The sequence below is a fragment of the Podarcis filfolensis genome (genome assembly GCF_964270895.1).
Source record: "Podarcis filfolensis genome assembly, chromosome: 5".
Classification (NCBI taxonomy): domain Eukaryota; kingdom Metazoa; phylum Chordata; class Lepidosauria; order Squamata; family Lacertidae; genus Podarcis; species Podarcis filfolensis.
In genome coordinates, this window is record NC_139608.1 from 16,159,483 (window position 1) to 16,178,179 (window position 18,697).

General features: G+C 42.9%; 1 protein-coding gene across 8 annotated transcripts in view; it reads right to left on the bottom strand.

Annotated features, from left to right (window-relative positions):
- Window positions 1-18,697, bottom strand: part of LOC310762313 (uncharacterized protein) — a 221,115-nt gene that overhangs the window by 91,132 nt on the left and 111,286 nt on the right. The gene's annotated exons all lie outside the window — the stretch shown is intronic.

Consider the following 18,697-nt stretch of genomic DNA (forward strand, 5'->3'; position numbering starts at 1 on the left):
GTCATTTTGAGCATCTGCGCATGCGCGAGCAGCGAAACCCGGAAGTAACATGCTCCGTTCCTTCCGGGTCACTGCGGAGCGCAACCCAAAAATGCTCAGCCTGAAGCAACTTCAACCTGAGGTTTGACTGTATGCGTATTTAGATTACTGCTCTGAGGCTAAAGATCTGGTAGGTTATTAATGTGTACATTTGATTTTCCTTTCTCCTGCCCTCTACTTCCCCAGTCCCTCAGTCTCCTGGCCTGCCTTCTCAGCACCTGAGCATCGAATCACAGAATTGCAGAATTGGAAAGCACCCCACTAGTCCAATCCTCTGCAATGAAGGCATCTCAGCTAGATCATACAAGACATATGGCCGTCCAACCTCTGCTGAAAAACCTCCAAGCAAGGAGAGTCTACCACCTCTCATGGGAGCCTGTTCCACTGTCAAATAGCTCTTGCTGATGTTTAGTCGGAATCCCCTTTCCTGTAATTTGGATCCATTGATTTGCATCCTATCCTCCAGAATGGGAGAAAACAAGCTTGCTCCATCTTCCATGCGACTGCCCTTTAGATATTTGAAGATGGCTACCATGCCTCCTCTAGGTCTCCTCTTTGCCATGCTAAACAGACCCAAACTAGACATGCCCTTAAATACATAGCAGACACGAACAGAGGAGTCCCATTTTCACTGTGAAGACAGCACGCAAGAATAGTTATCTCTTCCCCAAGTTGGGGGTGATCCCTGCTATCCCTGTAGGAAGCGAAAGCCACATCAGCTCCTAGCTATGTGAGATTCAGAAAGGGAATCTCCATTCCAGAATCCCTAGGGGAATGAAGAGACAAGCCTCACCTTCCTATCACAGTGGAATTGGACTCCTGTTCCCCCGCAATTAGTTTAGAAACCAAAAGATGTGCCGCAGGCAAAGTGCAACAGCTCCCCTTCTTTCCAGGCACAATTTTGGCCTGTCTTTGAATTAGCTATTTCCCCTGTATCTTGGCCCGTGCCCTGCTGTGTCCTTTGGTAAACCCATTCTGTTCTCCTGGACCTCTAGGAACTTTCCATCTGTTTAGAGCACGTACTTTACTGCTCAACAGACACCATGACTTTTAATTCCACTGGGGCAAGACCTTCCTGCCTGCCCTTTTGTGATCTTCTATCCTCCGCAAATGCGAAAAGAGATTTGCTTTGCTGCTGACTTGAAGGAGCAGGAAAAGCCTAGGCCAGGAGTCACTGAAATTCAACAGGCTTCCGAGACGCACACTCCCGAGGATGAAGCAAGGCCCTCTTTATGTTTCCCACCCTCATAAAGTTTTATCTGAAGCTCTCTCTCTTTATCGCTCAGCTAGGATTCAGAAATAGGTGCTGCTCAAGTCATAAGAGCCAATGTCTCCAAGCCAATTTCACAATATTGTAATGGTCTTTATTTGAACAAGGTGAGAGGCAGAAGGGGAATATTAGGTGAATTCAAAAAATGTAGAGTAATAATATTAACTGGAAGGAGTGTGAGATTACTTCTCCACCCCCCAAAAAACACACTAATAAAAATAATTATTTCACCTGTCTGCCTTCCCATCACCCCCCAATTCCACCCAGGCTCTCTTCTTATCTCTACTTGGTATTAGCAGAAGGATTACAGGGCAAGGGCGAGAGGAGGATCAAGGATGTAATGATGCCTCTTCTACCACCATGAGAGGGAATGGATCACACACAGCTTTTGAAGTAAGGGCTGCTGAGCTAGGGACCAACAACAGGTTTCTGGCTGCTGTGTGTGTTCCTATTCATCTCCCGCTTTGTAATCTGAGCAACCTGTCAGAAACTGTGGAAAGAAAGAACAAAAGAGCAGCCAGTGGCACTATCAAGGGTCTTCTGCATCTTGTGGAGTCTGGTGCCAAGGAAAGGTCAAGCAAGCTGTCCGTCAGGCAAGCTTGTTCTATTATGGACCTTCTCACTGAAGGACTCTTGATAAGCTTCCAAGGAACCTCAGGTTTCCAGAGAACAGTTGGCTTCATGCAGATGTGATGCTGAACTATGGGCTTAGCTTTATGTGAACAGGCCTTGGGCTTATATAAGCCCCTCTCCTCCTCTGACATGGCTCTGGGAGACTGGAAAGTCTCACTTCCATTACACAGCAACACAGAAAGTTGCCTCACACGGCATCAAACCACTGGTTTATCTAGCTCAGTATCATCTATACTAACTGACAATGACTCTCCAGGTTTTCAGACGTGGTCTCAGTTTCATCCAGCACTCCCTGGAGATTGATTATGGGAATTCATATGTGCAAAGCATGTGCTCTAGCACAGAGCCATGACCCCCACCCCCAAGTGATATGTCGTTGATACCACAGGTCAAGAGAAGAGGATGAGCATGAAGTGCACAGCGTTGCGTCACTGCATGGACAGAAATGGAGCACCAGCTGAGGAAGCCCCACTGCCCCTCCAGGCTCTGGGGAGGGTCTCCTCGAGAGCCAGAGGCTTAATGAGCAGTTCAACCAAGCCCTGCTGCCCCTCTGGCTCGTGCCATATGTCGGCTGGGCTGGTCAACAGAGCCACACAAGCCAGAGGGACAGCACAGCCCACAGAGCTGGTGGGTCGAGAAGATATTATGTGGGAGGCCTCAGCAAAGCCCTGCTGTGCTTCCTGCTCACAAGGAGACCCTCCCCAGAATCCAAAGAGGAAGTTCTTTCTGAGCTCTGGGGAGGGTCTCCTCACAATCCAGGAGGACTCTCCAGGGTCCTCCCCATTTCTGGGATCCACTTCTGGGTTCCCAGCACTGCACATGTGTGCAGTAGCACACAAACAGAGCATGCAAAAATGGGGAGTTGCCTGTATGTGTCTGTTGGCATAGTCACAAAGGAAACCTATAGCAAACTACATCCCAACTTTTACCTGATCAGCTCTCAGATGCAGTGCTAGGAATCACTTGCCAAATTCTAATCAAACCCTTCCCAGACATCCCAGATCATCATGTGATCCCTTAGCCTTTTGGGAAAGGTTATGGGTTGCTCTGACTGCCCCCCTCCACACACACAATTTTCCAGAAAGGACAGGGGTTACTGGAGAGGGTAGCATTATATCAACTTTTAAATGAAAACATCTGCTTATCCTATTTGCTTTCAAAACAATCTCTGCTTTTTATTTCTCTTTCATTATCTCTCGCTCTCTTTTAACGCTGATACGCACTTAAAACCAACCTTGTAAAAATGAAAGGGGAAAAAATGTAGGGGAACAGTTTGAAAGAAGACTTTGAAGAAAGGAGAGCCTTGGCTTTTTCTGGCCTCAATTAAAGGTTTCGACAAAGTTAATTGCTAATACCTTGCATGCAAAACTCGCCCATCTGAAGCCGATGATGGAAACTGCTTCTGTTATTTTTAAAACCGGAAGATTGGCCTTTCTGCATCGCTTCCATGTCAGCGCCGTACTCAAACGTGCTGTTGCATGGCGCTATACATGAGAAGTTTCACTTTTTTGTGCAAGCTAGCCATCTGGAATCATTTCTGCATTAGCAGATGTTGTTTTGATATGTAAATAATAAACAGAACATATTCCCATACTCCTCATACATTACACAAAGGCGGGTGAAGTTCCTACATCTAAATTTTAGTATTATTCTATTATGCCACTTCCCCCACATCTTTCCACCATATACAAAATTTGGAAATTCCGAAGGGATTTTGTGTTCTGTTGCGCCATAGCACAGAGAAAGAGAACCTGGGTCCCTCCAGAAGTTGTTGGGCTGTAGCTCCCAGCACCACTGGCCATGTTGGCTGGATCTGATGGAAGCTGGATCCAAACAACATCTGGAGTTCACAACTGCCGGTATAGCAGGTTTACATTCCCCAATGTTTCATCCATAAATTTACTATAATGGTTTGGCACCAGCTGTACTGAAATGAATGAAAACCGTCCTGGCAAAGCTTTTGGATGATCTGACAGCTCAAACTTCCTGCTCCTGAAGGACTAAAAAGCTTGGAATCTCCAAATCTGAATTATACACAACAAAAATGCAACCAAATGCCTTTAAAGTTTTGGGTTTTATTTCCCATCAAGTGTAGGAATCAATAATGCAATTAAAGGGATCAACAACAACATAGAAGAAGAAGAGTAACAGTAATAATAGTAGATATATATGAGCAAGAATATATATCAAAGTAGAAAATAGGGTGTTCATAAAATGACTTAAATAAGCGTCTATATATTGAATATTGTAATGTTACTTTTACTTTTTGCTATATGCATTCATGTTTTATATGTTTATATTTACTGTATTTTTCTATTTTGAAAAAAAATTAAAAGCATAGGAAAAAAAGAAATTCTATAATTTAATGCCATAATTCCCCAAAATTGTATGTTATAGGGAGCAGCCCATTTTCCTGCTATTTTCTTACTGGTGATGTGTGGTGGGAGATTCCCATTGTGAAACTGTGTTAGATAACCCCCAATGAGCAACCAACTTTAGAAATTCTTAATGTGTGTCTTAATCCAGAGCAGCACCCTAACATATCAAATGAACACTGCCATCATTGTTAGTTCACTCATGAGTTGACAATCCTAATAACTGAAACCATAAGAATAATTTTAAAACGGGGTTAGAAAATGAAAATGAATGGTGGATTTGTGCATTTTTCTTTGCGGATGGCACCCAGTAGTTTAAATTCACTTTATTAGAAATTTGATAGTGGCTTGCCTTAACAAACCAACAGAGACTGCCTTCTCTGGATCCTGCTTATAAACCATATGTTAGATTTGGAAACACTGCAGGTTCTGATTTGAACTAATCACTCAGTCTAAACAAGGATGAGAGAATAAGCCTGGATGCAAGGAAAGTAGTCTAAAGTATTGACACTGAGCAATAGAAACAGAACTGATAAGTAGCTAATATATTGCACAACCTCTGTTTTTGAAATGCATAATAGTGTTATGGGCATCCATTTGTTACAATAATGTGGTTCACTCCAAACGTTGCTAAACTATGTTAGCAGACATTGCAGCTTGGATGAATTACCGTATTTTTCGCTCTATAGGGCGCACTGGACCATAGGGCGCACCTAGTTTTTTGGGGAGGAAATAAAGGGGGGGAAATATTACCCCCCCCAGCCCCAAAGAGCAAAGAAGCCAAGACAGCCAGCGGGATCCATCCCGCTGGCTGTTTTGGCTTCCTCTTTAGCCATGCACAAACTCTCCAGCCGGGAGAAGCTGCACGCGGCTTTGGCAGAAGCCAATACAGCTAGTGGGATGGATCCCGCTCACTGTCTTGGCTTCCTTTTTAGCCCCCAGAACGGGTCCGGGAGTGGTGCCGAGGTTGCGCGCAACCTCGCCTTCACCCCCAGAGCTTGCCGGGCTGGGGGCGGGGGAAGCCCAAGCTTCCCCTGACCCCAGCCCCCAGAACAGGTCTGGGAGTGGGGGCGAGGTTGCGCGCAACCTCGCCTTCACTCCCAGAGCTTGCTGCCATCCGCAAGCCTTCGGAGTGCGGCGGGAGTTCCTGCCGGGCTCTGAAGGCTTGCAGATATCTGCCCAAAGCCCGGGGTGCGCAGCGCTCCGCTCCCCGGGCTTCAGGCTGCAGGCAGATATCCGCAAGCCTTCAGAGCCTGGCGGGAGTTCCCGCCAAGCTCCCAAGGCTTGCGGATATCTGCCTGAAACCCGGGGTGCGCAGCGCTGCGCTCCCCAGGCTTCGGGGTGCAGGCTGCTATCCGCAAGCCTTCGGAGCCCAGCGGGCACTCCTGCCGCACTCCGAAGGCTTGAGGATAGCTTCCTGAAGCCTGCATTCGCTCCATAGGATGCAAACATTTCCCCTTCATTTTTGGAGGGGAAAAAGTGCGTCATAGAGAGCGAAAAATATGTTAGTTTGAAATATGCTAATCACTTACAGCTTATGGAGTTCAAAGGCTTTATTCATGCAGGAACTATTTACAACTATAGAATGAGAGAAAAAGCAGGCATCTTTTCTGGATAGAAGAGTAAACAAAAATGCCTTAGCTTTTTAAGGGGTGGATTTAGCTCAAGCATAGAGACTTACAAACAATTGCTGGCTAAATTGCTACACAAGCAGTGCCCTCTTGTGGTTTAAAGTAACACATGCATTAAACAGAAGTTCAGGAGAAGGAAATGTCTTTGCTTTCCTCCAACAGACCAGTGGCCATGCAGGCTGAGGCTGAAAGGAGTTGTGGTCCAACAATATTTGGAGTATACCAAATTGGCTACCTCTATTTTAGGGAGATAACTGCCTAATTGATCAGGCTGGTTTTCTGATGCAAAATTGTTGTAGGAAGATGAAATCCATCAGGTTTATGGGAATACGCACATTGCTTCCTTCCAGCTGGAGGGTGGGAAAAGCTCAGGGGGGGGTGTGTACAAAAGAGCAAAAGAACAAAAGCAGGTTGTGAGACTGTAAGATGGAAAACACAAAGAAACTGCTTCTCCTCTGGAGATTTGATGAGATCTGGCAGCTGACTTGTTTAGTAAGTGTGTTGAGCTGTTTGCTTCCACCTATGCTGAATATTAGTAAATAAAATCAACTGTTACAAAGATGCAGTGCACTTCCAGTAATCTTTCCTTCCAGACTTACTTCCCAAACCTGGGGAAGCACTGGTCCTGAAATTTCTCCCTGCTCAGGCGAATGGGAAGTGTATAATAATATCTTAAAGAGTGAGCTTCCAAACTGGTGTTCTTAGGACCCTGGGAGTTCATGATGAAAGATTGGCATTGATAGACAAGTTATCCAGAAGAAAGCTTGCTCTTCACTCTAAACTCTCCCCTGTGATGCTCAAATGCAAAGGAGCACTGGGCACATTCTAGGCTACAGTCAGTTTCTGCAGGGCACTAGCTAGGTCTAGTCAGTGACCTGTAGAAAATCAGAGCAGGCCACAGAAGACAGCCCAGAATAATCTGCAACATTTAGGCCATGGTTGACATAGAAGGTTTCCTCAGGAGACAAATGGCTCTGAGCTCGGGAAATTTGAAAAATCACTGGCCTACAGTTTCATGAGTGAAAACCAAGTGCTGTCAAATAAATGGTAAAAAGCAAAGCATCTGTATGATCAGCAAGTCTGACTGTGATACAAATCCCAGCATACCTAGTTAAAGAGTTTCAGAGCACTTTGGCAACAACAACGAAAGTTTCCCCAAATCAGGCAACATCTGATCATTGGGCAAACTGAGAGTTTATTTTTTTTTAAAGAAAGGTAGGATGATTCATGAAGTGTGGAGGATGGTGATGTTCTCACATGGCTGTTCACAAACACCACCTCTCTTCCGCATGCTAGATAATAAAGAAACAAAAATGGCACGTCATTAACTGGAAAAGTGATCTTTTCCAGCACATCAGAGCTGTAAATAAAAATCCAACTGAACAAAAGCCACAGTGCAATCATCTGCACTTGATTTGGCAGCAGATGTAAACTACTTCTCAAGAAATTGGTAGCACTGATGCGATAAGAGCTATTTGGCTTTAGGGTGTTCAGTTTTTTGTTTTTACTTAGTAGGGCCAATTATCCCCCTGACCCAAAAACTAAGAGTCGGGGAGAAATTCCATTCAATTCACATTGAAAGCCAAATCTATCAAATTCACACTTTATGAAACAATAGGAGAATTGAAACAAAGTCATCCTTTGAAATTCAGCACTTATCCAGATTTTGCAATCCAACCAACCAATGTTTACAAAAGGGTGTATACTAAGTGAAAGTGTGCATAAAAATCAAAATTTTACATGGAAACACATAAAAATGCATTCCATTCGTGGCAAAATGTCTTTATTATGATAAATTCACACCAGAATTCTTACGAATTTTCATAGAATCTTAGCATTGGAAGGGACCCCAAGGGTCATCTAGTCCAACCTCCTGCAATGCAGGAATCTCAGCCACAGCATCCATGACAGATGGTCATCCAGTCCCTGTTTAAAAACCCCCACAGAAGGAGAGCCCACAACCTCCCGAAGAAACTGGTTAAAAAGAAAGGAAGATCAAATTGCAGCAGAAATGTGGAAAACTAAATTTAAGATTGGAAAAATGAGAAATTAAGAGAACCAAAATGGACACACCCTTCCCAGAATTCACAGCATGGCAAGCAGCAGGCTCTCTAAATATTTTCCTAGGTCTATTGCCATTGCATGATGTCTTTGGGCCCAACGAGATGCTATGAGAAATATGTGGTTTCATTCCATGTTTCTCCTATGAGACCATGGTACACAGGTTGTTGTTGTTTAGTCGTGTCCGACTCTTTGTGACCCCATGGACCAGAGCACACCAGGCACTCCTGTCTTACACTGCCTCCCGCAGTTTGGTCAAACTCATGCTGGTAGCTTCGAGAACACTGTCCAACCATCTCGTCCTCTGTTGTCCCTTTCTCCTTGTGCCCTCCATCTTTCCCAACATCAGGGTCTTTTCCAGGGAGTCTTCTCATGAGGTGGCCAAAGTATTGGAGCCTCAGCTTCACGATCTGTCCTTCCAGTGAGCACTCAGGGCTGATTTCCTTCAGAATGGATAGGTTTGATCTTCTTGCAGTCCATGGGACTCTCAAGAGTCTCCTCCAGCACCATAATTCAAAAGCATCAATTCTTCGGCGATCAGCCTTCTTTATGGTCCAGCTCTCACTTCCATACATCACTACTGGGAAAACCATAGCTTTAACTATACACAGGTAGAGGAGATTAAACGGCACCAATCAGTTTGTATTATTCTATGTATAGGTTTGTTTTATTTTGTGATCAATTTTGTTTGGTTTTGACATCTCACATGAACTGCTTAGAGACTACACATATTAAGCGGCATAAAAATTCCTAAATAAATTTAATAGTTGCTGCTATTCACTTTCTTGGAGACACTATTGTTGAGCTAAATAGCAGCTTGCCTGCCCCCCACCCTGCCCCTTGGGTAAACAACAGCTTTAGGGAGCGGAGGTTTTCATCAGGACCTGATGCAGAGGAATGGATTAACCCATGCCACAGTCCCAATCCTGAATGAGCACACCTGCACCTTTTATTTCATTTTTAAAAGGGGTGGTGTGGAAATCTTGTGCATTTATCTATTTGGGTGCTGTCTTACAAACATGTGGAGATATGAAGAGCACCCACCAGGGAGCGAGCCCTGGATAGCTTACATCTCCGTGCTGTTCTTTTATTTCATTATTTTAATTAGATTTATATACTGCCCTTCATTAAAAGATCTCAGGGCAGTTCAAACTGCAAGTTTTTACAAATGAAAATCTTTGCTTTACACTGCTTGCTACTTGAAACAATGGTCTAGCCATGGGAAACATGCATGCTGTGTAAAGTATGGTCCAGCCATTTGATGCTCCTGACTGAACCTTCTAACAAAGAGAGAACCCGCAACCTGAATTTCATCCAACCCCACACTACAGGTACCACTTCAGCTTCCCTGCCATGTTGTGCTCACTCCTCTTAATTCCAAATTATTGATGAATCCCTTCCCCTCAACCTCAAATTAAGTCACCGCTCTTCAGTTTTCCAGCACAGCAAGCATGTCATCAAATGCAGCAAGCTCTCCTTTGAAGTGTTGCAGTAAGTAGTTTGATTTTGGCCGATACTCTGATTTTTGCAGTAAACAAACACACAAACTCAAGAAAGTGCCACAGTTATTTGTGAACTGGGACTTCAATATCTTGCTCTCAGCAAGACATGACAGTTTTTTTTGGGGGGGGGACTATGCTGGGGGTGCGGAGGAGGGAAGCAGAGGAAAATGTCTGATCTTTTGAAAACCTCTGCATTTCCACAGCAGCTAGACAGATGTGTTTTTGCCAAACTCAGTGAGGGGCTTTCCTCAGTTCAGCAGCTTTCCTTCCCACCATGCAATGGCACAGTAGGCAGGCCACACAACAGAGGGAGGCTCATGCAAATACCTTCGTAATGCTAGCTAACGTGCCCTACTTCACAGGTCTGCTTTGCAGATTACTATCTACATCGAAGAAAAACATAATGTGTGCATTGCATAGGTGCATGGCAATGGAGCACTTTCTTTGACACACGTTCAGGGATCTGGGAGACACCACGTCCATCAGCTTCTGGTTCATGGTTGTGTGAAGGATGAGACACTTGTTCTGGCATGCAGGTTGCATAACATGAAAGCCAGTTCTTATGGCGAAGTAAAAGAACCCAACAGAGCCCCCTGTTAATAGGTTCGGCAGGTAATAGCAACCTTTATTCACAATGCTCAACGTCAACAGAAGCAGTGACCACACTTGTATCCAACTCAATGGTGCTCCCAAGCTGGAGGACCATCTCTCCAATGTGAACTTCTCTGCACACGCTCAGATTATCGCTGGAGACTCTCTTGGCTAGGTGCAGAGACATTGCTAAGTACTTAACAAAAATGGGCACGAACCCATAGGCATAAATTTGCACATGTGTGGATGCAAATTTAGAATGTAAAGGCCACAAATAATGGATCTGGATATTCTGCAAAAGAGGAAGGGTATCTTTTTATATGGGACGCGGGTGGCGCTGTGGGTAAAACCTCAGTGTCTAGGACTTGCTGATCGTATGGTCAGCGGTTCGAATCCCCGTGGCAGGGTGAGCTCCCGTCGTTCGGTCCCAGCTCCTGCCCACCTAGCAATTCGAAAGCACTCCTGAGTGCAAGTAGATAAATAGGGACCGCTTTATAGCGGGAAGGTAAACGGCGTTTCTGTGTGCTGCGCTGGTGCTGGCTCGCCAGATGCAGCTTCGTCACGCTGGCCACGTGACCCAGAAGTGTTTTCGGACAGCGCTGGCTCCCGGCCTCTTGAGCGAGATGAGCGCGCAACCCTAGAGTCGGACATGACTGGCCCGTATGGGCAGGGGTACCTTATCTTTTTATATGCAATGGTGGCAGCAAGAGTTCTGATCGCGGCAAAATGGAAGAGTAATGAAATCCCCTCTATACAAGATTGGATCCAAAAGCTGACAGTATATGCCGAATTAGACAGTCTATCAGAAAAAATAAAGAATAAATCAAAACAGGAATTTGTTTCAAAATGGGAGGTTTTCAAATAATATTTGAAAAATAAATACAGTAATTTAAATTCTGCTGCAGCATTCGAGGAACTTCAGTAATAGTTGCAAGGTAGATATAAGAAATTAGATATATTAATAAAAAGTTTAATTATGATAAAAGTGTGTATTGGCAATAAGTAATATGGAATTGAAATATGGAATATGGAATAGACGGGAGGTTGGGTCTTTAGTGTTAAGACCAATATATGTTTTATTGTTTGTTAAGAAAATTATGTGTCTATGGTTACTCCTGTGTGTAATTTGGTATTTGTGTTTTTTCTTGCTGTATCAATAAAAATAAAAATAAAAATAAAAATAAAAAATAGAATGTAAAGGCCACAGAAGGAAGGAAGACAACTGAAAGTACAATAACCCACAAACCATATGGCATGGTGTGTAGCTTGCCCCGATTTTAAACTACAACCTTCATTGTTACAGGTTGGGGGCTGAATTATATGATCTCTTGGAGTTCCCCAAACATGTGCTTCTGGCTATAAAAACAGGGATCTGGAGAAGAAGTCTGCTAAATGGTTAAACCAGTTTTTGTTTGTTTATTGCCCTGTTTACTGCCCAGCTTTGGGGCTTCCAATGGGCATCTGGTTGGATACTGAGAACAGTTTTTTTTTAAGTGTTGGTGTTGTTTGAATCACTTTCTCATTCATATTCTACACTGTGTGATAACCACAATGCAGAATTTAATATTGTCTTGTGATGCCTCTACCAAGAACTTGCATGCCTGTACAGATGATTCATCTATAGTTTAGAATATGCTGATTTTTATTAATACATTGGCAGAGAAAAATAAACTCTAATTTATACATTCAGAATTGCCCATTAGCTGCTGGGCTGTCTTTTTAGAAACAACGTCCCAAATGGTTGAGATTCTCAAAGTATGAGTGGCTGGAGTAGGAATACAATGGTATTAATTCAAAGTCAAGTAGTAGAGAATAGCAGCCATGCAAACCCTTCCCAGCACATTTTCCCTCTTTCAAAATGAATATCCATTTATTCTTGACAACTGCAAAGTGTATTCCTATAATTGCAGAGATAATAGCCCAGCTGATTACATCCATTTGTCAATGGTAACAACTCTCCTTTCCTTTTTTTTTTCAAACAAACAAATTATTGCCACTTAGGAAAGTGGAAATGTTGACATTCTCCATAACTCGCATTCAAAAACAATTTGTACGTGTACAAAATGGCTGGTATAATTGTTATGGAAATCTATCGGAGCTTTCCAGTACAGGAAGTGCTGTTCATTTAATTAAGAAAAAATATATAAACACTCTGCTCAGTCTGAAGGACAAACAATCCCAGCTGGACACAGTTGCAAAAACTGTGACGGTAAACCACGAAGGCATGGGTAGGCAAACTAAGGCCTGGGGGCCGGATCCAGCCCAATCGCCTTCTAAATCCGGCCCGCAGACTGTCGGGGAATCAACGTGTTTTTACATGAGTGGAATGTGTCCTTTTATTTAAAATGCACCTCTGGGTTATTTGTGGGACATAGTAATTTGTTTATTTTTTTCCCTTCAAAATATAGTCAGGCCCCCAACAAGGTTTGAGGGACAGTGAATTGGCCCCTTGCTGAAAAAATTGCTGACCCCTGCACCAAGGTTTCATATGCTGATTCAGTGGAGGGGGGGGCTATCTCCAAAGGGTCAAACGAAGAAAAAAATTCTGAACGAAACAGTGGATGTATGATTTTTGTGGTTCATGTCAAATCCCACAGGTCCCTGGTTTCTTGTGACAGAGCGTTCCACCAGGCCGGGGCCACGGCCAAAAAGGCCTTGGCTCTGGTCGAGGCCAGTCTAATCTCCTTGAGACTCGGGAGATTAGCTTAACTGTTTATCAATAGGCTCCTCCAATGACAAGTGAACAATTATAACATAAAATTCAAGACTAATGATGACATTCCTGAACAAAAGACTGCACTGTGAGGAATTCGACTTGTGGTGCATTTACCTTAGTTTGCCATGATTTGAGGGCAATCGATGCAGAACTACAATCTCACATTGCTACATCAAATGACTGTTATTCAGTTCAGTTTCATGAGTACTATGATTTAGCAGAGCTGACAAAGGGCAGGAAAGGTTTCTCCAGCATGTTAACAGAGTAAATTAAGTGGACAACATAGCTCCACATGAGAGAGAAACTGACAAAAACTGGTTGAACGACCTTCCTGCTTTTAAATTGTAGGTTTTAATGTTCAACTGTTTTCCCATCGCATACGTAAAAGCCACCTTGAGAACACGGTTGAAAGGCGAGGTAGAAGTTTTTTTTTTACAAAATAAAATAACAGAATGGAGGCTTTCTTTGAAATCCATGCACTGACAGAAGATAAGCTTGCCTCACAATGCACCATTCATCTTAGCCTTAGTCTTTTAATTATTCAGGGCTAATCAATATGTGTTTCAACCCTTTTAATTGTGAGTCATTAATGGCATTTATTTACATCTATTCACAGGCTGAAAAGGTACCTTCTCAATTTAACAGTTTGCCATTGCCATTCTAAATTTCAAGGTACAGTGTACTTTGGATAAATTCAGACGGTCATGAATTGAGTTGTGGCTACTTGTACAATTTCACTGTTTATACAAAAATCCCACAATGTTAATAACTCATATGACCTAGATGCAGGTACTCTCTTCCCTACTGCAAACATAGCAGTATGCCTGGCCCCGAGTGAAAGTGGAACCTTTGGTATGAAATTACTTTGAATACAACTCTGCCCACACACCCCAGGATCCCATCGTAAGTGCTAAGTCTTCCTTAATGGATATAACAATCCAGCACTTCCAACACAGTTATAGCTGTATCAGGAAGTACAGAACCCAAGACAAGTGTTGGAAATGCTCGTTATCATTTGCATTGCAATGTGGATGAAAAGTTCCTCATGCATGCACCTCTCTCTCGCTAGAGCAAAGCTTGGGATAATATAGGAGAACAATCTCTTCCAAATTGCCATGGGCACCGCAACAGGGGCATTACGACAGAAGTCAAGACATGCTCCATAAATGCAATCTGACTCTTCCTTGAACTTAGTCGAGTTAATTGAAGTTGATAACCAAATAAGTGGCTTGAACACTAAGATGGTGAAACCCTCAAACAGTCTCTGCTGAAGAGTTGTGGGAGCAAAGAATGTCAGGACGGCATTGTAGATGGGAATAAGCAGGAAAGAGCAGCTTCAGGGGGGTCACTCACATGTCTGTTTTACTGTCGTTCTTAGAACATGCAAAGCAGCCCTGGCATACTTTGATTCCACATCTCTTTGATGAAAACTATTCCAGGATTTGACCCCCTTACTGTTAAAACTCCTTTTCTTATTTTCAACCTCAGTTGATTAATAGGCAATTTGTAGCTACTTGTTCCTTTACCCAGAGCTACCTTCAATCCAAATTGCTTCCTTTCTATTATGCTGCACATATTAAGCTTTAAATGCATAGCTCTGAGAACAGGGTCAAACTTTACTATCCAGAGAAAGAAAAATTTGCAACAAGGCTCCAACTCTACTTCCACTGTTGGAGACAGGATACTTCTGGATGCTAGTTGCTGGAAACCGCAGGTTGGGAGAGTGCTATTGTGTTCAGGTCCTGTTTCCCAGTTTCCCATGGGCATCTGGTTGGCTACAGTGGGAACAAGATGCTGGACTAGATGGGACACTGGCAAGATTGAGCTGGGTAATTCTTAAGTCCTTATGGGTACTTTAAAACTGACATTCATGGATCAGGTGCCCATTCTCTAGATCAGGCATGGCCAAACTTGGCCCTCCAGATGTTTTGGGACTACAACTCCCATCACCCTAGCTAACAGGACCAGTGGTCAGGGATGATGGGCATTGTAGTCCCAAAACATCGGGAGGGCAAGTTTGGCCATGCCTGCCCTAGATCAGGCATCCTCAACCTTGGCCCTCCAGATGTTTTGAGACTACAATGCCCATCATCCCTGACCGCTGATCCTGCTAGCTAGGGATCATGGGAGTTGTAGTCCCAAAACATCTGAAGGGCAAAGTTTGGAGGGCCAAGTTGTAGGCCAAAAACATCTGGAGGGCCGAGGTTGAGGAAGCCTGCCCTAAGATGATCAGTCATCAAATAAAGCTCGCAGGAAATTATTTGACACTTGAAGACTTCCATAACTCTGCAGACACAATCCAATAAGACTTCAATGTAATTAAGACATGGTTTTTTAAAATGGATTTATGTATGTTCCAGTTTTGCAGACAGGAAACTGAAGCTAAGTGATTATGAAGATGAGTGGCGATATCAGTGATTTGATGCATGGCCGACCCTTTGAACTCACAATTCCAGGGTCAAATCCCAACACAGTAAGTGAAACCACATTGGCTCTCATGCCCTTCACTGGAAAATATAATATGCTCATTTCAAGAAGTAAATAATGTATGACTAAAATGCAAATCATAGTACTTAGCACATATGATCAACACAGAGCATCATTTAAGTAAAGTTGTGTCATATTTTCCAGTTTTGATTTGCAAGTAGAAACAAGCAGATTTGGTGGAATTCTCTCCCCCTCCCCCAATAAGAACAGAAAAGACTGTATAAAATGTTAACATAATTTCAATCTTGTTTGGCACCATTATTTCCCCTGGTTGTATCATCAGCAATACAAACGGATCCTATCCCATCATTGAACACAGGGAATGGAATCATGTTACAGTCCTACATAGCCAATCAGATTTAGCTATGTGATGAGTTCAGCGTGGGCTAGTGAGAATGAGCAACATTTAAATGAATAACTGAACATTTTCACCGCAAGAATTGAAAAAAGTATTTTTCAGCATAGCCAAAATATTCATGGAAAATGGTCAGTAGCTGCAGCTCAGCTCATCATCTTCCACTGAAAATCTTGGAAATTTGGAAAGGAATGGCAAGTATCAGTTTAAAAACAAAAAAATAATAATCAAGATGTGATTATTCGACATATGGCCATTACATTTTTCAGTACTCGTTGAGATTTAGTGCTTAGTTTTACGGAGAATGAAATAGTCTCAAATGTTACATGTTTTAGAAATTGGATACTTGCCAAATGCTTTGATGATTTAAAAAAAATCTTAAGAATGTCTGCAGATCAAATTACAAGGATACAAGTATTACACTAATCAGTAAAACAAAAGACTGCTTTCATCAACAAGTGATCACAGGTTGTCACTCGTCTCTGACTTCAGGAGATTTGATGGAAGAAAACTTGATGATATAAATTAGAAATGACAGTCCACTGAAGGGAGTTAACACAGGGGTCACGAACTCTTTAACTAATTTCTGAAGCTTATCAATGTGAAGAGACATATCTATTTTCAGCCTGCGTTGCTCACTCAAGAAACCAGAATGTGGGATAAACTGGTACCTTGAACTCTTTAAATTTTATTAATTTCACCCCGCAAAGAAAATGACAGAGTCCTCCCCCGTGGTGTAAATTAGCTACGTGAAGAAATTTGTCCTATGGGTACAACCCAACACACACCAATTTAAGGCTGGCTTCCGTTTTGAAGAAGCTGTAAATAGGACTGGGGTATAAATATAATTTGTACATTTTTCGCCATAAGGTGCCACTTGCAGTCATTCCATAATGGAGATGCATGCATGTAAAACTAGTTGATTAAAAAGGAATGGTGAAAGAAGAAGACTGTCACCTGTGACAGATTTTGAAAAATCCGGGGGGCGGAGGGAAGGAAACAACAAGCTTGCAGAACCTGTGCTGCTTCACAACACACAAAAATGTCGTTCTCTTCTATCTGGTGCAGAGCTCTCTCAAGGGTACTGTAAGAAGTCATGACATGGTAGAGAAAACCCATCATGTGGATCGAGAAAGAAAGAAATGAGAGTGAGTGTCTGGGTCTCCCACAGGCATCTGACTTGCTACTGTGATAACAAGATGCTTGATTATGATGGGCTTTGGGCCTGATCCGGCAGCGCTCTTCTTATATTCACTCTCGGTACACAAATGTGATTTGTTGTTGTTTAGTCGTTTAGTCATGTCCGACTCTTCGTGTCCCCATGTGATAAAAGCTTTCATTTCACAGGGGACAAGAGTGGTGTTCTCTAGCAGACATAAAGTTTAGCCTGGAAAATGGAAACCTGAGACTAAGCTCCAAGTCAGGGGTAGGCAACCTAAGGCCGGGGGCCAGATCCGGCCCAATCGCCAGCGTGTTTTTACATGAGTAGAATGTGTCCTTTCATTTGAAATGTATCTCTGGGTTATTTGTGGGGCCTGCCTGGTGTTTTTACATGAGTAGAATGTGTGCTTTTATTTAAAATGCATCTCTGGGTTATTTGTGGGGCATAGGAATTTGTTCATATTTTTTTTCAAAATATAGTCCAGCCCACCATATGGTCTGAGGGACAGTGGACCGGCCCCCTGCTGAAAAAGGTTGCTGACCCCTGCTCCAAGTGAACCTTGGCCAATGACAAGGCGAGGAATTCAACCTAGCACTAGGGCAGTTGTTCCATCAGTGCAAGCTTTGCCGCCCATCTCCTCCTCCCCGAACTGTTCTGGGGTTTTTCACAACCCCCTGACCTAATTTTGGAGGTGGAGCATGCAGAGGGAGAAGAAGCGGGGAAAGCCCTGTTGTGCTAGTGGAAGTCCTTGCATGGTCTTCTGCTAGCGGGGCATTAGTGGAATCCCACCCAAGAACTGCAAAACACACTACTGTATTCACTAAAAAATAAAAAAGCTATGTGGGTGATAAATAAGACTTGCTTCCCCTGAAATGAGCAAAAAATCCTTCCCGATAAACTACTAATGCTTCCATTCAAACTCATGGTGACTCCATGTGGCTGGATTTACCATAACATTAAATAAGACCGGAAAAGAAATGCTATGCTGTTTATGATTTCTGGTGAAATCCTATTCTCATATCTCTGAAATGGAACAGATCTTTATTGTTAGCAGACACAAGAAGTCACAAAGAACTAGCAGGGTGATCCATCCCATGCCATTGTTCCCAACTTCTGTTAGCCACAATGGCTGATGGAGAACCTAGACATGATGTTTCTCTTGCACCTTGGTCAGTTTGATAATAGACATGGACAGATCTATCCTTCATTGATTTGTGTACCCTTCTTTGAACCCAGCTGCTTTAGGGGCCTTCTCATTAACCCATTGCAATAAATGAAATCTAGCCAAGGGTTGCACAGATAATCATTTCCCTCCCTTTGCCTGTACAGAGGTATTGAACATGCTGGGTATGGCTGATGGGAGTTGTAGTGCAACAACATCTAGAGGCAACCATGTTCCTGCTCTATCTGTACACCTATATCATTTTGAAAGTGACCTATTATAATAAGAGAAGTCTCCAAATCTAAGCAATTAGTACTAAATAACTGCCCAGTAAAGCCTATGATAATAGATAAAGTGAAGCTTTATGCTCACTTTAATTAACAAAAGCCGTTGTTTGGTAGAAAACCTGAATCCAATTTTACAAAGTTTGTCATATATATGTTTTTACATTCTGTGTGACTAAGAAGTGAGATATGGGAGATAAAACTGTCATAACACAGCAGATGCAGAATTACACTTTGAAAAGCTAATCAATCCACTCCCCTCCGGCGTTTTTATTTAGCTGCGCGCTACTTCACTAAACAGGAATTTACTTCACATCTGGAATTTACTTCCAGCTGTGAGGACTGCCCATTCCAGTGCAGTGAGATAATCTAAAAGTTGTCTGCTATAATTAAACTAGATTACAGAAAAGGTTCTCAAACTGTCATAGC